This window comes from Trichosurus vulpecula, chromosome 2, assembly GCF_011100635.1.
Source record: "Trichosurus vulpecula isolate mTriVul1 chromosome 2, mTriVul1.pri, whole genome shotgun sequence".
Lineage (NCBI taxonomy): Eukaryota > Metazoa > Chordata > Mammalia > Diprotodontia > Phalangeridae > Trichosurus > Trichosurus vulpecula.
In genome coordinates, this window is record NC_050574.1 from 186,238,946 (window position 1) to 186,263,626 (window position 24,681).

The window sequence follows — 24,681 nt, forward strand, 5'->3', positions numbered from 1 at the left end:
AAAATGACAAAGAAATTAAAAAGTTCAGATAGGTAGGTCCGGACTTTATACTAACAGTATCCTTAGGGGTTTTTATGATCTTTTTCAGTTATTTGTGGAAAGTGAAATAGAACTTGGGTTGTATAACCTAAGAATTATTTCACACTTAATATGGAAATGGGTGGCTTGACCATATCTGAACCACTGAATCTGGCGTGGAAGTAGAGAAGTGCTAACAATTAAAAAAAGGAGCAGCAATCAGCATTGGTTGAAGCTAAAAAGATTTTTGTAGGAAGAATTTAAAATTACTTGAGAGGTGACACGAAACCAAAAGGACGCTCAGATCTTAAATCTGCATCTCAGGGATGCTTTCACCCTAAAACTACAGGTGAGTGTAAATTCCCAGGAACTACCCCCACCACATAAGTGTAAGTGATTAGGGAGACATTCAAATGACTGCAGTAGGGACATATTTACCAATATATGAGCTCTCTCGCGCGCTCTCTGTCTCTCTGTCTGTCTCTCTGTCTCTGTCTCTCTGTCTCTCTCTCCCCCACCCCCACCCCCTTGGCAGTGTTCAGGATCAAAGTGACCCTCACCTTCCCTCTTGGCAAGAGGAGCTACAGCTTTAGCAAAACCCACATATGGGGGTGGAGAGAGGTCTGTGACCTACACCTCCTCAGCAGCTCCCTCCGTGTTTCTCTCACGTCGGCTATTGGCCAAGACCATCGCCAATCAGAGTGGGGCAGGCCAGCGAGTGGGCTTTGGTTGGCAGAGGGGGCGTCTCTGTCCCCTTCACCCCCCACTTTCCCCGCCTCCTCCTCCCCGGCCAGAGCTCCCTCCTCGCGGGGAGGGCCTGGAGGGGGCGTGGCTGTGGCTGTGGCCAGGCCGGTGGCGGGGCTGGTGGCTGGCGCTGCTGCTGCTGTGTGCCGTGTGGATGCGGCGGGCTCCGGCGGCCGCGGGTTTGCCGGCTGCTACCAAAGGGGATGAAGAAGCCGTGGCAGAGCCGGTGAGTGCAGGCTGGAGTCCTCGGTCGTTCTTGTCTCGCCTTCCCTTCCTTCCCGAGCTTTGCGGCTCCTCCGGGATGGGGATGGGGGGCAGAAGCAGGAGCTGGAGCTGGGCCCTCGGACCCTGGCGCCTTCTTCCTCCTCTTCCTTCCTCCTCCTCCTCGCGGCCGACTTAGGTCGCTGCGGTCGGCCATGCTCCGGGGCCCGGGCTAGCGGGGGAGCCTAGCTCGGGCCTCGGCGCCGACTGTCTGTCCGCAGCCCCTCCCGCGAGAGATCTTGGTGCTCCCCGCTGCCCGAAGCTGCTGCGGTCGCATCCTCTGCCCTGTCCCTCCCAGGGCGCCTCCGGATGCCTTGTACGGGCCAGGGCCCGGGGTTGCCCGCTCCTCTGACCGCCTGCCTGGAGGGGAGCCCACACCCCTGCCTGCAGCGCAGCTCCGCTCTCCTGCTCGATCGGTCCCCTCCTCTACGTCCCCTTGCAGCCAGGCTCCTGCTCCCTCCCCCTGGACCCACTCCTCTCTATCCCCTCTGCTCCAGGTTCCAGATCTCTTTTCGGCCCACTCTTCTCTAGATTCCCCTCCCCCTCGACCCCTGCCTCCAGACTCCTGCTCTCTCCCCCTGGACCTACTCTCCTCCATCCCTTGTCTCGGACTCCTTCTCTTTACACTGGACCTACTCCTCTCCTCCAAGCACCCCTCCTCCCTCGCCTTCCCTTCCCCGCCTTCCCCCCCCTCCCCGACCCCGGTCACTTCCCCCTCCTCACCCTGCAGCCAGTCTCCTGCTCTCTTCCCCTGGACCCACTCCCTTCCATCCCCTGCCCCCAGGCTTCTGCTGTCTTCCTAGACCCATTCCTCGTCTCCAACTTCCCCTCAACCTTCCCTCCCCTTTGACCCCTGCCCCCAGGTTACTGCTCGGTTCCCTTGGATCCACTCTATTCCTTGTCCCAGGTTCCTTCTCTTTACATTGGACCCACTCTTCTTTAGCCCCCACCCCGCAGCCGGGCTCCTGCACTCTCCCCCTGGACCCATTTCTCTACTCTTGCCATATCCTCCGCAGCCAGACTCTTCCTCTCTTCCACTGGGACCCCCTCCTCTTCATCTAATGCCTCCGGGCTCCTTCCCCCAACACTGGACCTACCCTTCTTCCACCACCTTTCCTGCAGCCAGGCTCCTCCTGCTCCCTTCCAGTGGGACCCACTCCTCTATCTACATCTCTTGTCTCTGAAAGGGTGATCCCCCTCGACCCGCTTCTCGCCTTCCCATCTTCCGAGCAGCTAGGCGCCTGCTATCTTCCACTTGGACCTGTTTTACCCCGTGCTCTTTCCAAGCTTTTTTCTCTCCCAGTTTCCCTGCCCTGGTACTTGGCCAGTTCTCGTTCTTTCCACCTCCAGAGCGATTCCAGGGCACCGCCCCCCTCACCTGCCACCTTTCCCTTCCCTTCTATTCCTACTGTCTGGCTCTCCCCACACTTCCCTCCAGGTGTTTGATCTCCATCCCCCTGCCTGTCCGCCATCTGCTTCCCTCCCCTTAGTGTGTGCTTGGTAAATCTCTGCCTACTCCTCCATCTCCCCTGTCGGCTACTATGGGGTGTCTCATCATCCCCTAGCTCTCTACTCCCCCTTTATCTACTTGCTCTCTGTCCCTTTCTTGCCCTGTGTCCCGGATCCTCTCTGCTCGGTTCATGAGCCTGGGTACTTTGCCCCAGCCTACCCTCCTGTGCCCGCTGCTGGCTATAGCCCCGGTGCCCGCTCGCCTGTGCCCCCCCCCATCCCCATCCCCCAACCTCTGAGAGAGCCCTGGCCTGGACCGCCAAGTAACTCTCAGCCTCAGTAACAATGCTCAGTTCTCGGTCACGGTGGGAAAGCTTTTGGGGAAAGCCTGCAAGCCTCGAGTTGAAGGGGTGAAGCAGAGCCTGGCTAGCCAGGGAGCAGTGTCGCCTTGATTGATAATCCCCAGGAGACTTTCTCTGTGGGGGCCGGGGGTGGGGGTGGGGAGCCTGACTCTTCCGCCACCACATTGAGGATTCAGAGAGTGGAAAAATCTCTTATTCTGCTAGGACTTTCCCTCCCGGTCTCGGGTACTTGCCGGCAATGGCGATTTCTCCCCGGGCTCATAAGCTGCGCTAGGGTTAGTTTCAAAGCTGTCAAAAGAACAAAGTTATTCATTATCACCCAGGAGTAGTAGATCGGTTTGAGCAACCCATTATGTTAGCTGTTGTGGGCTGGATTGTTGTCCTGTTTAGGCATTATGTTAAAGTGTTGCTTTATTCTTACTATTTTTTAAAGCTAAAAATGAAAGAATCAGTTTATTTGATTTGTATACAAGCTTGTCAAAAGATGAGCAAAATATATTTCAAAGGGCATTGATGCTTAACTCTTACAGAATTCATATTTGTTATGAGGTGGAGCATTTGAAATTACTTGTCAGAGATATTGTGATTTCTTTGACTAAAATATGCTTTTTGAAATTTCTGTTATTTTATGGTTTTCATAACATACAGCTTTTAGCTATCATTGAGATTAGTTATTTTTCAGCATGCCTCTAGGGCAGTTTGTACTGAATATTAGTTTCTTGTTTCTGTACACACAAGTTATTCAACTTTGCCTCTCTAGCAGTATAACAATGTAGTAATTCTTGCAAACCAATTCTTTTATCTTCTTGAGAGGTTAGACAAAAGAAAGCTGTCTCTGGCCTTTCCCATAGACCTTTCAGTTTGCCTCTTTCTATCTCCCTCACTCTCTCCCTTTCATTTTAATAGCTTTAACATCACTATGGTATTTTCCTCTACTTTTAAGACCGCCTTGTTAAGTAAGTGAGTAATGATGTTTTTGAAAATTGTTGTGTAGCATTTATATGCTTAAAGCTTTGTGTTTACGTCTGCTCAAATAAGAGTAATTTCCGTGAAACTTTATTTCTAACTTGGGGTACTTATGTTCTGTCTTATTTCATATTGACTTAAAACGCTGTTGACATTTGCTGGTGGAAAAGAGACTTGTTCTAGAGATATAAAAAGAAGTCCTCATAGAGTTTGCCATTGACAGTTTTGAAAGTTGTAGCATTCTTCCACTTATTTTCTTGAAGTGAATATTTAGCATTAAATGATTTGCCATAAACTGCAGATATTTTTTAAATACCAAAAAATGTTTATAAAGCACAGCTTTGAAAGATGATCATGTTAACATCAAAATCTATTATCAGTGACATTTTTATATTTACATGCTTAGTGTTCCTGAGACACTTATCTGTGACAAATGAGCTTTATTAGAAATTATAGGGACATCTTAGTTAAAATAATTTCATAATGAGTCCAAAAAGAATTTGAGACAAAGTGGTATGCTAATTATGGTGGTCCTTTTTTTCAGATTTGCCCCAGTTTCCAGGTCTAAGAGGGTTTTATTTTTGTTTGAAGTGCACTCACAAAATAGGGCAATAATTCAAAAGCTTGCTTCTCATAATCATTGTCCTTCATTTTCATAGTTAATTGCAGTGTAGATGAGGCTCAAAAATACCTATATTATCTTGTTAGAGCCCCCTTTTTTAACCATCTTGTTCACTTCAAAGATTCTGCTGCTTTTCCCAAGGTTGTTGTCTTCTACCAAGGCCTGTCTTCTTTTCTCAAGACCCAATCTCCAAGAGAGTCTATTTTTCTTCTCTCTTGGACTACATACACTTAATTCAATTTTGAGTCTCTTCTCTCCCCAGTCTTGTTTTCCTCTCCTGGAAGTGCTCATCTCCCTGAGGTTCTGTTCATGTCCCTCAAAGCTAACCCTTCTTCTTCAGAGTTTGACCTTTGTCCCAGAACCTATTCTTTCCCAGGGTAGACTCCCCCCTGGGAGAATGGTAATTTTATCCCCAGTGTGTTCTCCTCTCATAGGTCCAGTTCTTTCCCCCCCCAGTGTGTTGTATTTTCTTAATGCTTGGCTCTGCTGCCTCATGACCTAGTCCTTTTCTCAGGATTTGGTCTCAGGGGCCTCTGTTCTCTGTAAAGGAAAAAAAAAAAACGTCTTGGGAGAAGAGCAGTTTTCCCTTATTCATAGCCAGGTCTGCTCTTGGCATCTTTTCTTCTTTTTTTAAAGCTTGTACTTTTATTCTTTTATAACCTATTTTTCTCTTTGGGGACTCTTCTCCCTATCTTGGATTTGGACTCCTTTCTCATGTTTCAGCTCTTTTTTTCTTAGTGTCTTATTCTTCCTTGCTTTTTCAAAGGGTCTCAATCTTAGACTTCTTTCGTAGGGCCTTGACTCTGTGCCTGGTATCCTCCTTAGAACCTGTTGTTCTACTCTTAGAAACCTATTCATGTCTTTCAGAACCTCCACTCTCCTCATCTCAACTCTTGTGGCAATTACTGTCTGAAAGATTCATCTGGCAATTAATCATTCATTGCCTTCTGCATTCTTGCTTTTGTCTTGAACAGATCTTTAAATCTTATTGTTGTTTGCATGTATATGTCTCAAAACCCTAACTAGATTGTGCTCTTTTGGGGAAGGGATCCTGTATTACATTTCCCAAATCATTTATGTTCTGTGAATGTAGTAGGCCCTTAAATATGTTTAATTTTGCCAGTCAATAAACTTTTTTTTTTGATGTGACAAGAACTGTGCTAAGCACTGGGGATACAAAGAAAGGCATTTAACAGCCTCTGCTCTCAAGGAGTTTACAGTCTAGCGGGACAGATAACATGCAAATGACTGTGAAAACCAGCTCTATACAGTTTAAATTGGAGATAAACAACCAGGAGGAAAAGCCCTGGAATTAACAGGGATTAGGAAAAGTTTCATGTGGAACATGAGATTCTCACAGTCCCCGAATATAGTCGCCAGGTAGTCCTTCAAAGTATCATTATCCTTATTTTAGAGATAGAGAAACTGAGGCTCATTTAAGTTAAATAGCTTATTCAAGGTCATGACTAATAAATGGCAGAATCAAGACTCATGCCCTAGTCATCATTCTTAAAGTCTTTGTTCTTCTGCAACACCCTCCCTCCCTCCCTCCCTCCCTTTCTCTCTCTCTCTCTCTCTCTCTCTCTCTCTCTCTCTCTCTCTCTCCCTCTCTCTCTCTCTCTCTCTCTCTCTCTCTCATTTCTCTGCCTTTCTGTTTCTCTCTGCCTCTCTGTCCTTCTGTTCCTCCACCCAGTAATTCTGGACCAGTATTTGGATTGTACAGTCACAATTGGCCCTCAAGTGCCTGTGAGACTCTTCATTCCCCCCAAAGCTTTTACTAGAGTGGTGGCACTGAGTAGTGAAAAAACCAGTCAACTTAGAGTCAGATGACCCTGGGTTAATGTCCTGTTTGAGGTAATTAGGCTAATTTCTTGAGCATTAGCTTTGGTACTTTTCTTCCAGGGTGACTTTTTTTAGGAGAAAAGTACTTTAGCGGCTCTCCAGTGCTACATGAATTTGAGTTCTTAAGAAAATTTGCCCTATTCTTGAGGGCTTCAGGAGTTTTACTGATTCTGTTGTTTCCTGGCTGTGTTGCATTTTAAAAAAAATTATGATTCACTGTGTGTTTAAAGTATTGCTTCCTTGTAGTTGTTGCTTTTTTCCTTTTGTTTTTTTCTGTTTCAGTGCATCCTAGAGCAGCCCTTTACAACTCAAACAGAGCCCAACAGAATTGTGTTACAAGGAATAAGCTTCTGTGCTGATTGGATGGAGAAACTATCTTGCCATATTGCAAATGTGGCTTAGCTTCAGCTGATGGCAATGAAACTTTGTTCTAGGTGCCCAATAGATGTTCAGTGAATACTGGTTCACTGATTAATTTGCCTTGTACTCTTCTGTGAAGTTGGGACACTACCACCACCCTTTAATTTAGTCTGGTGGTTGATGAAGCACATGTTTTTAAACCTCTCGAAGTAGGCATTTGCTTTGTTTTTCTTCTTTATCAGTTAGTGCTGCATGGAAGAAGGCACTGCCCCGGTAGCAGACCTCAGAGCTGTAAATCTTGGCAATGTTTTCCTTCCAAATACATTTGGATTTAATATTCATCCAAAGGCTCATTGTGCCAGATTTGTTTTCTGTGAGGCATTGAATTTCTCATGGCAGGCACCTGATGTCTCTGAGCTCCAGAGTTGACCACTTGAGCCTTCAATAGCAGGGTTTTTGAAAAGTGTATTACGTATTTAACAAGTGTTTGAGTAACTACAAGGTGTTGACCAATCTACTGGGCATTTTGATGCCTAATATTGGATAGGATCCCTGCATTCTTGATGATCTAACAGCACAGTGCAACTTTTTACACTTTAATTGGATTAAGGATCCTTTGAGTCAGCCAGTTAGTCAACAAGCATTTATTAAGTACTTACTATGTACCAGGCACTGTGCTAAGTGTTGAGGACACGAAGAAAGCCAACTGCAAACTCCCTATCTGTCCTCTCTGGCCACCCCAAGTCTCCACTATTAAGGAGTGGACCTTATAATTTCAGTGTGTCCAATAGGACAAGATGATTAATAACTAACTACAAATATCTTAGTGTCCAGTAGGACAGGATGGTTAATAATTTTATCTACAAAACTTTCAATATTTATAAGATTATGACATTTGTAGCATTTCATTATTTAGTCATTCGAATACCCATTGACTACAGATTTCCAGAGATCAAATACTCTTCATTCACTGTATGTGCAGATTTTGTGTGATCCTTTTTAGGGATCTATAACAACTCTCTCTTCATGTTTAATACCTTTACATCACAACTCTATGTCTTCCACCTAAAGGCACTCAATGCATCAAGATAGCTTTTTCTTAAAGAATATAGTTCACTTCTTAGAGCTTTTCTATAATCAAGCTGCCCTTTCAGCTTTTTATGGACATTATCAGTCAGTCAGGCAATAGGCTTTACTGTATGCCAGGCACTGTGCTAAGTGCTGGGATGAAAGACTAAAGACAGTCGCTATTCGAGAGGAATACACAGTTTAATGGAGAGACAACAAGGGCCTGTACATATGAGATAAATAGGAAATAATTAACAGATGGAAGACACTAGAAGTGAGGGGCTGGGAAAGGCTTTCTCTAGAAGGTAGAAGTTTCACTGAGACTTTAAGGAAGATAGGGAGATCAGGAGGTTGAGTTGAGGAGGGAGAGCATTCCAGGCCTGAGGGATAGCTGGAGAAAATGCCCGGGAGAGGTATTCACTTGCTCTACACAGTAAATTCATTTGACATGATCACCATTTTAGTATATTCGTATTTTATGGTACAGGTAGTAACCTTGGATGATAGGGCTTTTGATTCCATTATGTTTTCTACACAGAACAAGAGATGAGCCTTAAAAGAACATATACAGAGAAAGGGCAGCTTTGCTTATGCTAATGCTGTGAGTCTGAGAGACATCACTGCTGGTCAGAACCTCTTTCTTTTGTAGAAACATTATAAACTTTGCAAACACTTTATAAAAGATATGCATAAATACAAATCCCATAATAAGTGACTTTTCTTTGGACTGTTTTGGATGGTCCATAATATATTGTTTCTTTTTTTAAATTTTATTTAGTTTATTTAATATATTTAGTTTTTAGCATTGATTCTCACAAGAGTTTGAATTACGAATTTTCTCCCCATTTCTACCCTCCCCCCCACTCCAAGATGGTGTATATTCTGGTTGCCCCATTCCCCAGTCAGCCCTCCTTCCTGTCACCCCACTCCCCTCCCATCCCCCTTTCCTTTCTTCTCTTGTAGGGCAAGATAAATTTCTATGCCCTATTGCCTGTGTATCTTATTTCCTAATTGCATGCAAAAACTTTTTTTTTTGTTTTTGAATGTCTGTTTTTAAAACTTTGAGTTCTACGTTCTCACCCCTCTTCCCTCCCTGCCCACCCTCCCTAAGAAGGCAAGCAATTCAACATAGGCCACATGTGTATCATTATGTTAAACCCTTCCCCAATACTCATGTTGTGAAAGATTAACTATGTTTTGCTCCTTCCTAACCTATCCCCCTTTATTGAATTTTCTCCATTGACCCTGTCCCTTTTCAAAAGTGTTGGTTTTTGATTACCTGCTCCCCTTATCTGCCCTCCTTTCTGTCATCCTCCCTTTTTTATCTTCCTTCTCCTTCTTTCCTGTGAGATAAGATACCCAATTGAGTATGTATGGTATTCCCTCCTCAGGTCAAATCTGATGAGAGCAAGATTTACTCATTCTTCCTCACCTGCCCCCTCTTCGCTTCCTACAGAACCACTTTTTCTTGCCACTTTTATGTGAGATAATTTACCCCATTCTATCTCTCCCTTTCTCCTTCTCTCAATACATTCCTCTCTCATCCCTTAATTTGATTTTATTTTTTTAGATATCATCCCTTCATATTCAACTCACCCTGTGTCCTCTGTCTATATATATATATATATGTAGATATATAGTGTATATATATATATATATGTAGATATATTGTGTATATATATCTACATATATACCTACATAAACACACATATATGTGTATGTATATATATATACACACACATACACATATATGTGCATATTCCTTTCAGCTACTATGATACTGAAGTTTCATGAATCATACACATCATCTTTCCATGTAGGAATATAAACAAAACAGTTCAACTTTAGTAAGTCCCTTATGATTTCTCTTTCTTGTTTACCTTTTCATGCTTCTCTTGATTCTTGTGTTTGAAAGTCAAATTTTCTATTCAGCTCTGGTCTTTTCACTGAGAAAGCTTGAAAGTCCTCTATTTTGTTGAAAGTCCATATTTTCCCTTGGAGCATGATACTCAGTTTTGCTGGGTAGGTGATTCTTGGTTTTAATCCTAGCTCCACTGACGTCTGGAATATCGTATTCCAAGCCCTTAATGTGGAAGCTGCTAGATCCTGTGTTATCCTGATTGTTTTTCCACAATACTCAAATTGTTTCTTTCTGGCTGCTTGCAGTATTTTCTCCTTGACCTGGGAGCTCTGGCGACAATATTCCTGGGAGTTTTCTTTTTGGGATCTTGTTGAGGAGGTGATCTGTGGATTCTTTCAATTTCTATTTTACCCTCTGGCTCTAGAATATCAGGGTAGTTCTCCTTGATAATTTCTTGAAAGATGATATCTAGGCTCTTTTTTTTTGATCATGGCTTTCAGGTAGTCCAATAATTTTTAAATTCTCTCTCCTGGATCTATTTTCTAGGTCAGTGGTTTTTCCAATGACATATTTCACATTGTCTTCTACTTTTTCATTCCTTTGGTTCTGTTTTATAATATCTTGATGTCTAATAAAGTCACTAGCTTCCACTTGTTCCAGTCTCATTTTTAAGGTAGTATTTTCTTCAGTGGTCTTTTGGACCTCCTTTTCCATTTGGCTAATTCTGCCTTTCAAGGCATTCTTCTCCTCATTGGCTTTTTGGAGCTCTTTTGCCATTTGTGTTAGTCTATTTTTTAAGGTGTTGTTTTCTTCAATTTTTTTTCAGTATTTTTTTGGGTCTCCTTTAGCAATTCATTGACTTGTTTTTCATGGTTTTCTTGCATCCTTCTCATTTCTCTTCCCAATTTTTCCTCTACTTCTCTAACTTGCTTTTCCAAATCCCTTTTGAGCTCTTCCGTGTCCTGAGAGCAGTTCATGTTTTTCTTGGAGGATTTTGATGTAGGCTCTTTGACTTTGTTGACTTCTTCTGGCTGTATGTTTTGGTCTTCTTTGTCACCAAAGAAAGATTCCAAAGTCTGAGACTGAATGTGAGTGTGTTTTCACTGCCTGGCCATGTTCCCAGCCAACTTACTTGACCCTTGGGTTTTTCAGCAGGGTATGACTGCTTGTAAAGTAAAGAGTACTTTGTTTCAAGCTTGAGGGGATGCACCGTTGATTTCAGAGCTATTTCTATACAGCCAGCTCTGCCACACCACCACTCCTCCTTCTGCCAACCCAGACCTGATGCAAATCTGAAGCAGGCTCTGCACTCCTGCTCTGATCTGCCACTTAATTTCTCCCACCAGGTGGGCCTGGGGCCAGAAGCAACTGCAACTGTAGTTCTGTAGCTGCACCCCCCACCCCTCACCCCCGTCCCCAGAGCAGTGGCCGAACCAGGAACTCTTTTCACTCTGTCCCCTGCAGCTTTTCCCACGAACCTTCTCTGTTGTCTTTGGTGTTTGTGGGTTGAGAAGTCTGCTAACTGCCACAGCTCACTGATTCAGGGCACTAGGGCCTGTTCCGCATGGCTCCTGGTCTGGTTGGTCCTGCCGCTGCTCACGCTGGACTCCGCTCCCCTCTGCTCTGTGCATGATAGACTTCATCCAGTGACCATCCAGGCTGTCCTGGGCTGGATCCCTGCTTCCCTCTGCTATTTTGTGGGTTCTACCGCTCTGGAATTTGTTCAGAGCCATTTTTATAGGTTTTTGGAGGGACCTGGTGGGGAGCTCACACAAGTCCCTGCTTTCCACCTGCCATCTTGGGTGCACTCCCCATATTGTTTCTTTTAGTACATTTTCATCAAGGCTCAACTTTATTTGATTAGAAAAAAAATACCTTCCCTCAAAAAACCAGAAATCTGCTGCTAAATTCACTGGAGAATTCTAATTACAAATCTGTTAGAAATACTTTTGCATCATTTAATCATTCTTTTTAATGGCCCTGTGAGGAAGTGTGCTTTAAATAATTGTCTTTGCTTTCCAAGAGAACACTACAGTATTCAGAGTATAAGTAACTTTTCACAGACAATGAAGTTAGTTGCAGAACCAAGATCAAAATTTATCATTGAATTTCTGAACTTTTACCCCCATTGAACCACCTAATGTCAGTCCTAAAGAGAGTTTTATTTTTTTCATTTCTATTCCTATATTTTGTTCCTAGAAAAAAAAATTTTTATGATCACATTTTTTTGTTCCTGAGAAATTCTGAGGCTTTTTGGAAAAGCCTTTTAGAGAGTTAAATGTTTAGAGTAGAATGTCTCTTTCAAGCTGTGTATAAATATATTTGGTCACTTATTCTTGCTATTTCACAAATAAGATAGATTGAGATGTTTGTGACTCATCTTCCTTAGTTTGCTAGATTTCTAATGATTTTTGTGGGGAAATATTAACTATTCCAAGACCCAGATAAAGTGCTGCCTGTTCCATGAAAATTTCCCTGACTACCTTCTTTAACTTTTCTCTTCTCTAATCTCCTCTAGCTCTTTTAGACCAGGGCTTCTTAAACTTTTTCCAATCTTGACCCCTTCAGCACTTCTTAAACTGTGGGGTTGAGACCCGTAGTTCAAGATGTGCTGTCTAGTCCGTATTACACAATATCGCACTGCATTCAATCACATGTCAATCAAACAACAAGCATTTGTTAAGTGGTTACAGTGTGCCAAGTGAGGTAGTTAAGTGGTTCAGTGGATAGAGTACTGGGCCTGAAGTCAGAAAGACTCATATTCAAATCCCACTTCAGATACCTACTTAGTTGTGTGACCCTGGGCAAGTCACTTAACCCTGTTTGTCTAACTTCCTCATCTATTGGAGAGGCATAGATGTGAGGTGATGAGGGGTTTAACCAGGGTGCATTTGGCTGTCATTTTATAACATCAGCACCAAGAGCGACATCCAGCATTTGTCCAGCACTCTAAGGTTTACAGACACTTTGCACATGTTATCTCATTTGATGTTCATTGCTATCACTGTCCCCATTTTACAGGTGAGAAAACACAGGCTAGGAGAGATGAATTGACTCGTTCTGAGCCACTTACATTTATGTTGGTATTGTTTCCCTAGCCACAGTGTAGACTTTTTCTTTGGCATTGCTCTAAGCGCTTATTGAAATCCGATTGGCTTTGAAGACTTTATTAGAGAGTAAGCTTCGTAGCGGTTTGGATCATTTTGTGCTTGTGTTTTGTAAAGCATCTGACACGATGCCATATGTTTATTAATTGTTGTAGTGACACGACTTATTCTGCCAACTCACATGCATACTAGGAGGTCAGGTTCCTTAGAACAAGATTATATCTCCCCTTAGGTACCCCTGAAGGGCAAATTATTCCCAAGAAGGGCTTTTTCTGGTGCCATCAGCTTGAGTCACTATTTCAGTGTATTTTCCCCACTGGCAGTCATCAATGATTAGCACACCAGTTTCCTTTAACTCATTAAACTCAATTAGTTTCTAAAAAGGACCATTAATTGTGAAGCTACAAGGAAAAACAGAAATACAAATGTTTTTCCCAAATACTCTCTCCTATATACTACCTTGGTTCATGGTGAGAATGGGCTCAAGCTTAAAAGCAACTTATGCACAGCATTCACTCCACCAAGAATAACTATAGCTCCATCTTGGCTACCTGGCTACCTTTGATCTCTGCTAGGTTAAACTGGAGCTTTGCTCCTTATCATCTGGCATCTGGCAAATCTCTGCATGGAGTTCAGCTCCCAGACTTCTGGTGGCTTGCTCTAATGACCTTTTGAAGCACACAAGATTGTAGTCATCTCCAGTATTCCTTTACCTAAAAGCAGAAAAGAGTGCCAGAAGCAGCAGCAGGACCATGTGCTCTTGGCTTCATGTTGCTCTTGAGTGGGGACATAAAGGTACGTTCAGAGGCTTTGAGTTTTACTTTCTAGGATGAAAGAAATACACAAAGCAATTCTACTTTTTTCCAGGTTAGTTCCTTTTGAAATCATGCCTTGCTCTAGCTCAGAAACTAGTCAAAAAGCTCCTCTTTTCTACATGGTCAGCAGATCAGAACTGGTCATAGAGTGTCTGCATATGCTCCGAATCATGAAGACCTTATATCATCATGCCTTTCTAGAATCAGTCTTGCTATTCTCTTCCACATGGGTTCTGCATTAGCCAAACATGCTAAGAATGCTCACTAACCCTCCATTGTTTTATTTAGCGGTCTTGTCAATCATTCTGTCTGTCTTGAGCAAGAGTAAACACCAGATTTGAAAATTGGTTCATGTGACTGATATAGACTATCTAAATTTATAAGCCTTTCCTGCTAGAGATGGTCTATCGTTATTCCCAAGTTTATTTTCCTAGGATAATAGGAAGGTAATAAAGTAAAGCTTATCTATGTTAGTGACTTTGTGACCTTGGTTTTGTATTTCTCTATTTCTTCCTCATATACAGCCTTCTTGAAGCCTTGTAATCTGACTTCTGCCCTTACCCCTTTACTGAAACTGTTTTTTCTCAGAGGTCATTGATCATCTTCTAATATCCAGGTCTAATGGCGTTCCCTCCCAGTATTATCCTCCTTGATCTTTCTTTTATTTCTGGCAATATTGATGTTCCCTCCTGCATACTGTCTATTCCCTTGGCTTCAGAGATACCATACTTTCTCCTACCTGTCCGTAATCTGATAACCTCTTCTTTGTTGGTTTTCTGTCCTCTTCCTGACTTTGCTATATGGGTGTTCTTTAGGGATCCATAGTTGGTTAACTCCTCTCCTTCCCTTTTCCCCCAGATGTTCCTTGTCTTTGTAGTTTAATCCTTCCTATTTCTACTGGTATACAATTCCACATCTACATCTCTCACATATATTCCTTCCTTTGTTTTCACTGTCACACCCTAATACTGACCCTTATTGCCATTTGCTGGTATAAATAAATTGACTTCCTAAAAGTTCTCCCCACTTCATCACTCTCTCCCTATTATCATTGTCTGAATAATCTTTCTCACTCGTGTAGCTTTGCATATCACTTCTGCTCAGAAATCTTCAGTAACTACCCATTGCTTTCCAAATAAAGTTTAGATTTCTTTGCCTGGAGTTTGAGGCTCTCCGTGATCTAGTCCAATTCCTTCTTTCCAGCCTTAATCTCATGTTTGTATCCTCTCCACACTCTATGGTCTTGTTTTTCTCCCTGACATGTGAATTGCTCATAAACTATTTCCTAGGGTTATAATACCCTCCCTCTCCCTCTCAGGTTGTTGAGTTCCTACCCATTCTTCAAAGGTCAGCTTAGATGCTACCTGTTCTATGAAGCTTATTGTCATCCTATTTGGTAAAGACCTTTTTTCTTCAGTCACAGAGTGTTTCATTCGCAGCTCTCTTAGGCACTGAAAATGTAACACATTTTGCAGTTCTCTGCGTTTGTGTCCTTGTCCTACTTAGATTATAAGTTCCATGAGGGTTAAACTTTGTATCTCCTTAGTGTTACGACACCAGATTAAGAATAGAGTAGGTACCTAACAAAATATGTATTGAATATAATCGATGATTATATAAATGAACTTTGTGATAGAAAATGCTCTGTATAATTGTAAAATGTTATATATTATTATTTCTCACAAATGGATATCTGTTTTTCTTGTATCTGAACTATAATATAAAACTTCTCCTAATGAGAGTTGGAAGGGTGGTAGTGGGTTAGCCATTCCTGTAGGGCAGGTGCTACTTAGTTCAGTCCCATAGTTCTCTGAGCTTTCTTGGATCCCAACTCTCAGCCTTTTCTGAGGGCTAGGTATTTAACTTCAGGGGTATTAAATAATGATAATTGTTTTTGGATAACTGACTGTTTGCTGTACCAGAAGAGCCTGAAAATGCAGACTGTGAAATTGACTGCCTTGTTAATTCCCTGAAGAAATACTGGTAGCTTGATGGAGTGGAAAGAAACCTTGCTCTTCAGTTGTCAGGAGACTACATTTTAATCTTAGCTCTGCTCCTTTTCAAGCCTCAGTTTTCCTTATCTGTAAAATGTGAATACTGCCACTTGTGCTTCTATCTTACAGAGTTTCTTATGAGGAAGAGTGCCTTGTAAAGCTTGAACCATTACACAAATGTATTGTTATTTTGTAATAATAATGATGAGTAAGAAAAACTAGACAGCATTTTTGCATTCTTGTCCTGTTAATGTTTTACTTTCCTTTTCAACTATCCTTTTCTCTTTTTTATTTTTAAAGAAGCACTAGAGAAAATGGTAAGAGAGGAATCAAAAATATTATTTCATTTTAGGGCAGTGGTTATATTTATGGCTCTTTGGAATAGCTGTTAATTAACCATAAAAGTTATTTAGAGTGTTACCTAAATTGGCATTAAAAATTTTCCCATTAAGCATTTGCTGGAAGACCTATCCCAGGCAAATGCAAAAAATATTAAATAGTAATCCTAAAACTGAAGTGAAGAACCTTTTCTCATTAGGCCAAAAGCAATTCGAAGAAGTCCCTCGTCCTTTCCCCATCCCCATCAGGCTTCGTGTAATGGAAGTTATATGTTCAGTGTAAAAAATCAGATTGGATTTTCTGCATAACATTATGTATCAAAGCTAACGTAAAGAGCATGTTCATTCTTTCATACTTTCAAAAAATTTTAAGTGCACAAAAGGAAATCTTATTTTAATGACTTATTGGCATTTACTGCTTTTGAAGTAAACACTTGATGTTTTGCTCTGACATCATTGTGTTCTGCTTCATTTGGCCTTCCAAAGTGAGCAGCTGTCATTGAGTCAAGTAGTTGGTAAAAATGCTGATTTTCATCAGGGCTTCCCATGAAGCTGGGCTTAAAAAGAATGGAACAGTTTTTTGAGCCTTGTGTAACTAATTGCATTAGAACCCCAGCTATGGAGGCAAACAAGAAAGAACCTTTTGCTCATTGGTAAGGTGTTGTCACTATTGTATTAAGATGTACCTTAATTAACATTTGTTTAGAAAGTATACATAAAGGCCAAAATCTGGGTAACAAAAAAGTCAGGGTTAGACACCATGTTGGCTAGTCCTAACCCTAACCCCAGGGAATAAAATTGAAGATATAGCTATCTTCTTGGTGCTTCTGCTATTTTGAGTTGTTTTGTGCACATGTAGTTGACTCTTGGGGGCAGCTAGGTGGCTTAGTGGATAGAGTGCTGGACTTGAAGTCAGAAAGACTTATTTTCATGAGTTCAAATCTGGTGTCAGATACTTACTAGCAGTGGGATCCTAGACAAGTCACTTAACCCTGTTTGCCTCAGTTTCCTCATCTGTAAAATGAACTGAAGAAGCAAATGGCAAACCGCTTAAATATTTTTGCCAAGAAAACCCCAAATCAGGTCACAAAGAGTCCAGCATGACTCAATGACTGAACAACAGTTGACTCTTGAAGTATAACATGTTAGTTTTTTCAGATTTATAATTTAGTTCACTGCTGTATTGTATCCTTAAAAGCCATCTCAGAAAGGTACAGTACCATACAGTAAACATGTATTAAGTGCCTACTATGTACTAAGCACTGGTAACACAAATAAGACAAAAAACAGTCCCTGCCTTACAAGAGGTTATAGGCCGATGGGGGAAGGCGATAAATACACAAAAGGAAGCTTAAAAAGCTGGACCAGAGCTACACCACGTTGTTAATACTATTCTTAGAATATTCCTAGGATGGAACATGACTATCTAGCTGTAGTGTGACTAGGGCAGAGTGAAGCACACCCTTGCATTCCGGACACTGTGCTTCTTTGAATATAGCCAAAGATGATGCTAGCTTTTGGGGGACTACTCTGCCAGACTGCTCCAATGCAAGAGCATCATGTTCCTTGGAGTTCAAACCAAGCAGAGCTGCAGATGGAAACTGGTGAGAAACAATTCTTTTCTCATGTCCCTTATATCTTTCTTATGTCCTTTATAGCCACTGTATCTCCTACAGTCATGGTCTTATACCACTATATGGTACCCTTCATGGGGAAGGAGAATTGCTAACAAAGTTTATGAGGGACTTGGGGCAGTCGGGTCTAAATCACAGTTGAAATGGAATGAGCAAACAGAGTGAACCTATTAAATATAGATGCTTCTAAGGCAAAATGTAGAATAAACAGATTGATAAAATCTGAGTCCATTGGTTGGCTGCATGGTATAGTAGGAAGAATGATTTGGAGCCAGGGCATCTGAGATGGAATACTGGCACTACCACATATTACTTCAGTGACCTTGGGCAAATCCCAGTGACCTTAGGTTCCTCATCTGGTAAGAACATATTGGACTAGAGAGTTTCCTGCACTGAATCTGTGTTCCTCTATACTTAAGCCTGAATAAAGAATCTGCTCTAAAAAATTTCCAAGCAATGCTGATCCAGTCTTTGTGTAGAGATTGCCACTAACAGAGAACTCTCTACTAAAGGAGGCTGCCCATTTACTTTTGGACAGCTTCAGTGATGAGGAAGTTCTTTCTTACATGAAGCCATTCTCTGCTTCGGCCTATTGCTTTCATCTGTGCCCTCTGTGGCATTCTCTCTTTGTAACAGTAAAGCATTCCCTCTTCGGAAGAGCCTTTCAGATAGTTCTCCTGTTCTCCCTTAAGTCTTCTCTTTTCTTATCTTTAATTTCTTCAGTCAGTTCTCCTGTGGCTCAAGTCTCCAGGCCCTTCCCTGTCTTCTCCTTGTCATCTTCTTTTCTCTCTTCTATGCCTGTTCCATTTTGTTAATATTCTTAGAGTATGCCTAGGACAGAACATAACTATCTAGATGTAGTGTAACTAGGGCAGAGTATAGCATGCCCTCTCATTCTGGACACTGTGCTTCTAGAAATGTAGCCTAAGATGATAGATTTTGAGGGGCTACTATATCAGCTTGTTGACTCATATTATACTTTTAGTCTGTAAAATGCCCTAGTTTTTCCTTCCTGAACTGTTATTTAGCTATATCTTTGCCTTGTTCGTGTGCCATTGATTGTTTTGAACCCATGTATAAAATTTGAAATGTAATGAGGTTAGATTTGGCTCATTGTTAGAGACTGTTGGAATCTATTTGAATCTTGATTTTGTCATCCAAAATGACAGATAGTCCTCTCAGCTTTATGTCATCTGCAAATCTGATAAATGTGGCAACTATACCTTCATCCAAGTCAGTGTTAAAATGTTCAACATAGGGCCAAAGAGAGATCTTTGGAGCACTTCACTAACTACTTGTTTAACATTGAACCATTAATGATTACTCTTTGGGTCTAGTCATTTACCAGCTAACTGTACTGCCATTTAACTCATATATTATCTGCAAGGGCAGCAGATACTTTGTCAGGTGCTTTGCTAAAAATCTAGGTATACTATCCATATTTTATTTCCTAGCTTTACCAATCTAGTAATCCTGTTTGAAAAGGCTAGTCTGTCACCATCTGTTCCTGATGAACTATGCTCTTAGTGTCTTTTCCTTGCCTATTTACATATATGTTTGTACTAATGATTGTAGATTCTGAGCTTCAACTAGTATGCTTTTCATTTGTACAAATCAGTCACAATGATATCATTAACTCTTAATTGTGAAACATTTTCTAACCAAGAATGCAAAAACAAGAATAATCACAACATAATTATCTGCTCATAAATCTGGGTCATGTTCTTCCACCAATGCATACACTGGGGGAAGGGTGCAAATAGACACAAATTTTGAGAAACCTAGCAGTAAGACACAGGAATTGGGAAACATGTCTACCTTGGGCTCCTCATAATTCTGGATTGAAGGTCTAGATATCTGTGATCTCTTTAGAGAATGATTTATATCACATGTCATCTGCTGTTCATGTGAACCTCTCCACTTCTGCTAGAAAGAGACACTTCTTTGCTACTCTTGGACTATTGAAATGGTGTTAAGCTCTTTTAGGTAAAAGCAGCCTTCTTCAGAACTTCTCAGGATTGATTCTTTGGCTAAGAAAAGAGGCAACTTGACACTTTTTTTAAAGTAAAAAAAAGTTCCTGTTAATCCTGAGCTCTTTAAAGCTTATACAAGTGCATTCTTTATAAGCTTTGAGGGATTTACCTTCTCTCAAGCTCCCGATGGCTCTTGAGCAGGGATTCTTAATCTTTTTGTGTGTGTCATGTACCCCTTTGGAAGTCTAGTGAAGCCTATTAACCCTTCCTTAGAGCAATGTTTTTAAATACATAAAATAAAATACATAATATTGTGAAGGAAATAAATTATATTGAGATACAGTTATCAAATTTTTAAAAAAAGTCTCTGAATTCAAGGTTAATAGTCCACAGGTTAAGGTAGCCTTTCCCCAGCTAATGCTGAAAACAGCATAGGATGATTCTTTCCCCAATCAGCTCCCAGCATCACAACTTTCCTCTAATCAGATCAGTTCCCTTCGTCAGCTTCAGAACTTGCCTGATAGGTGTGTGCACCTTCTCAGATCCATTGACTTCTGTATCTTACCTTCTGAAAACAGCTTTTCTTGTTGATTTCTCTCTGTCTTCTCAAGCTGGCTTCTTAACCTTCTGATGTGGCTTCTAATGCCTTAACTCATGCATTATGACCTGTCTCTAACTTAGGTCGAGAAATCAAACCAAACCAAGACAAAAAAAGCCTTATGTCTAGAAGTCAGATATGACACACATAACTGTGTGATACAATAGGCTCATTGTTTTAAAACATTTCTTGATTCAGTTTCCTAGTAATAAAATTCCAGAAATAAAACCTATATAAATATATAATTCAGCATACTATGTAAATTAGTTTCTGAGAAAAAAAACCCCGGCAGCCATCAGTCAGTATTTTTGCCTTAGAGAAAGATTTTTTTTCTCTCATACCTCATCAGTACTTTTATCTAAAGGATTGATTTCTCTCAAGTCCTCAGAACTGTATGTGTTTCTGTGTTTCTCATACTGATGAATTTTTTTCTGCTCTTCTTAGCAAATAAACTGTCTACATAAGAAAAAGGTAAGGCTTTCCACACAATTTTAGTGTAATAAGGAACCTTTGAGGTCTTGTAGTCCAACCCCCTATTTTAATGATGAGACTACCTATAGTTCTAAAACAATTTCCATTAATTGAACACTCCATTCTCTTCCCTTTTTTTCAAAATCAGGACACTTGTATGTTTCTAGTGGAGCCTCCAGGATCTGCTACTGGGCCCATGGGGAGTTGGGGTATTGTTTCACTCCTTGTTTTTGTACCCAAGCATGGAGTTTGGGCTGGGATTCAGTCCTGTGGGAGCCTGCTCCCAATCAGAGCCTTTAGGCACCTTGTTCTCACACTTATTGGATCATTAAGGCTGGCTCCCTGTGGACAATTTTAATTATACCAAATTAGAAGGTTCTCTATACAATATGAATCAGGTATGGGGCTGGTAATGTATTCCTACACACTCAAGAGAAAGGGTAAACGTAAGAGAAAACAACCTTGCAAACATGCACTAGCAAAACAACATTCAGTAACTTAAGATAACTACTGATTCAAGAATATTGGCAGAGAACTTTTTTTTTCTTTTCCACCACATAACTGTGCCCTAAAAGTTGGATTTCATGGTTTGTTTTTTAGGTAGTCCAGTAATTTTTAAATTATCTCTCCTGGATCTATTTTCCAGGTCAGTGGTTTTTCCAATGCGATATTTCACATTGTCTTCCATTTTTTCATTCCTTTGGATCTGTTTTATAATATCTTGATTTCTCATAAAGTCACTAGCTTCCACTTGCTCCAATCTAATTTTTAAAGTAGTATTTTCTTCAGTGGTCTTTTTGACCTCCTTTTCCATTTGTCTAATTCTGCCTTTCAAGGCATTCTTCTCCTCATTGGCTTTTTGGAGCTCTTTTGCCATTTGAGTTAGTCTATTTTTTAAGGTGTTGTTTTCTTCAGTGTATTTTTCAGTATTTTTTTGGGTCTCCTTTAGCAAGTCATTGACTTGTTTTTCATGGTTTTCTCACATCCTTTTCATTTCTCTTCCCAATTTTTCCTCTATTTCTCTAACTTGCTTTTCCAAATCCTTTTTGAGCTCTTCCATGGCCTGGGACCAGTTCATGTTTTTCTTGGAGGTTTCTGTTGTAGGCTCTTTGACTTTGTTAACTTCTGTCTGTATGTTTTGGTCTTCTTTGTCACTAAAGAAAGAATCCAAAGTCTGAGACTGAATCTGGGCACGTTTTCGCTGCCTGGCCATACTCCCAACCAACTAACTTGACCCTTGAGTTTTTCAGTGGGGTATGACTGCTTGTAGACTAAAGAGTTCTATGTTCCATGTTTGGTGGGGAGGTGCCAGCTCTGTCACACCAGCACTACTCCTTCCCCAAGAACCCCCAACCCGGACTGGGCTTAGATCTTCAGCAGGCTGAGCACTCCTGCTCTGATCCGCCACTTAATTCCTCCCACCAGGTGGGCCTGGAGCCGGAAGTAACAACAGCTGTAGCTGCCCCACCTCCGCTGCCCCCGGGGCTGGAAGCCGAACCGCGAACTCCTTCCACTCCCGCAGCTTTTCCCACTAACCTTCTCCGCAGTCTTTGGTGTTTGTGGGTTGAGAAGTCTGGTAACTGCCGCAGCTCACTGATTTAGGGTGCTAGGGCTCCCTCCGCCTGGCCCCTGGTCTGGTTGGTCCACGCTGCTCAGGCTGGGCTCTGCCCCACTCTGCTCCCAGCTCCCAGCTCCCAGCTCCGAGCTCAGTGTGGGATAGACCTCACCCAGAGACCATCCAGGCTGTCCTGGGCTGGAGCCCTGCTTCCCTCTGCTGTTTTGTGGGTTCTGCAGTTCTAGAATTGGTTCAGAGCCATTTTTTATAGGTTTTTGGAGGGACTTGGCAGGGAGCTCACGCTGGTCCCTGCTTTCCGCCGCAATCTTGGCTCCGCCCCACATGGTTTGTTTTTTAAAAATCTTTTTAGAGTTGATAATTGTGTGCAGAATAACTTTGCTTATAAATAGATCCAGTTTTTTGTTCTTTCAAAATGTTCAGTTCCTCTTCAGAATCTGAAAGAATTAAAACAAATTAGCCTCTACTTTCAAGTGGATTTTGTGCAAAATTGCCCATGCGTTAGCTTCATGTTCTCTTTAGACTGAACTGTCACATAAATAGTCTTTTTAAAAGTATTAGATTTAGTATTGGAGATTTTTTGTTCTGTGACTCATGACAACATTTAAAACAGTTGCTTATGTTTGAAAGGGAGAACATGTGGGCAACCATGGAGGGTGTTTTTTTTGATTTTGGGGGTGTTTCTTCTTCATGGAATGTGAAGCCCACATTCAACCACTTTGAATTTAATTTTTGTTAAATTAAAAATAAATTTTGTGTAATTTTCTCCTAATTTTTAACACGCTAATTAAATAAGTGCCTAAGAATCAATATAGTTCTATTGAAATTTTAGATGGTAGGTCTTGAGCCCAGGCTCAAGTTTAGATGTGCTCATAAATACTGTTACTATTGATTGACACTTGAAGGGTCAAATGACTTCCCCAGTGTCTTGTTATAATTATTCCTTTTCCTGGATTCTTTCAGCTCAGCTTTTTCCTAATCTTTGCTTTGGACTAAGACTCATGAGTTTTCCATAAAGAGAGTATTTACATATTTTTGTGATAATATTGAGAAAACATTGAGAAAATGATGAGAAAAATTGGTGAGGCTGACAGATGGACTGTTGACGTGCTGCCCTGGTACTCACTAAGTGTGAAAAGAAAGAGAGGAAGCTCTCCAGGACATGGCAAGGGCAGTCCCCCCAGATCACTCAGAGTGAAGGAGCTCTCCCACTGGGAGTGAGATAATTTAGCTCAACCAAGAGAGAGTATCCGAGCTGTTAAGTCAGTACTGTAATAAACTATAATAGGGACATGCTAGAGACTGCCAGTTCCTCTCAAGTCATCTTCTTCCCAGAGTCTTTTCCTTCAGCTCTCTGAAATGGAGTTAGCATCTCCTGTCTTCCTTCTTGAAACTGGAAGCCAGAAGCCAAAAGTACCTGAAGCCATTTGAAGAACTCAAAGCAGATCCAAAGACTTGAAGAGAAAACTGAAGAGTTCTCCTCTCTTCCACTCTTACCAATAAGGATAGAGTCCCGTATCAGTGGGCTTTGGGACAAGGGTTAACAAAAGCAAGAATTGCATGGGATGAGAAAATATGAATGGTCTATGAATTGTAGTCTATGAATTCTTCTGATGGAGGAGAAATGCCTGTATTATTTGGCTTGGGTCTCACTGAAGTATTGACATGACTAAAATGCAATTATAATGCATTATATACCTTAGTATTTAGAGAGGCAGTTTTGCATAATGCAAATAGAGTTGGCTTTCAAGCCAAGAGGAACCATGTTACAGTCCCGTCTCTGACAGATACCATTTGTGTGACTGGTGCTCTAAGAAGCTCTCTTAAGACTATAAATTACAGAGAAGGTGAAAACTCGTATTGGTAGAGAGTTTGCTTCCCTATGGGTTTCCTGTACCAATGAAATCACAAGCCTAAGCCCTATCTTGAAGCTATCTAGACTTTAGATTTGATTATTTGTCAGTTGAGTTTTAATTTGCTTTCTTGCTAGTATAGGCAATTCATATTATTAAAATCAATTTCAGTGTGATCAAATCCTCTTTCTCCTAACCACTAATATTTTTTTCAGCTATGTAATATAAATTAATTTTCATTTAAATTCATTTATTTTAATTTTTCACTGCTTCTTTCCCAGAGGCTTCCTATTTCAGTGATTTTTTTCCTACTGTATCTAATGGCCTTTTTACCTTAAGTGAAGCTTCTGCTTTCTGTGTTATGAATGAAGAATAATCATAGAAATTTAGAGCTAGAAAGGAGTCCCAAGAAAATGTAGTTAAATGTAGTTTTTTTAAACAGTTGAGGAAACAGAGTCACAGAGAAGATAAGTGACTTGGACAAAGTCTTGAAGATAGTGGTACAGGTGAACAATACCATTTCCAATGCCAGTTCTTTTGAGTCTACCCTCCCCGAAAGGGTGACCTTCATAAGTGTATGTTTTGGAAAAAGTAGTAGTTTTGGGAATATTGTGAATTCTGGAAAACCAGGAGAGTAAACAATTAGAGATGATCCTAAAATTTCATACTTCCCAGAGACATTGGGCAGAGTTGAATAGCTCCTTGCTTATTAACCAGAGAGAAACCAAAATAAGGAGATGAAAGGAGAGAGATTAAGTATAGAGACATAATT

At 41.2% G+C, this 24,681-nt stretch overlaps 1 protein-coding gene across 2 annotated transcripts in view; it reads left to right on the forward strand.

Moving 5' to 3' along the window:
• Window positions 1-869: 869 nt before the first annotated feature.
• WASF3 (WASP family member 3) overlaps window positions 870-24,681 on the forward strand; it is a 183,226-nt gene continuing 159,414 nt past the window's right edge. For both annotated transcript variants that reach the window (XM_036744465.1, XM_036744464.1), the window contains exon 1: window positions 870-988. The gene's annotated coding sequence lies outside the window, so the exon portion shown is untranslated. The remainder of the gene's footprint in view (window positions 989-24,681) is intronic.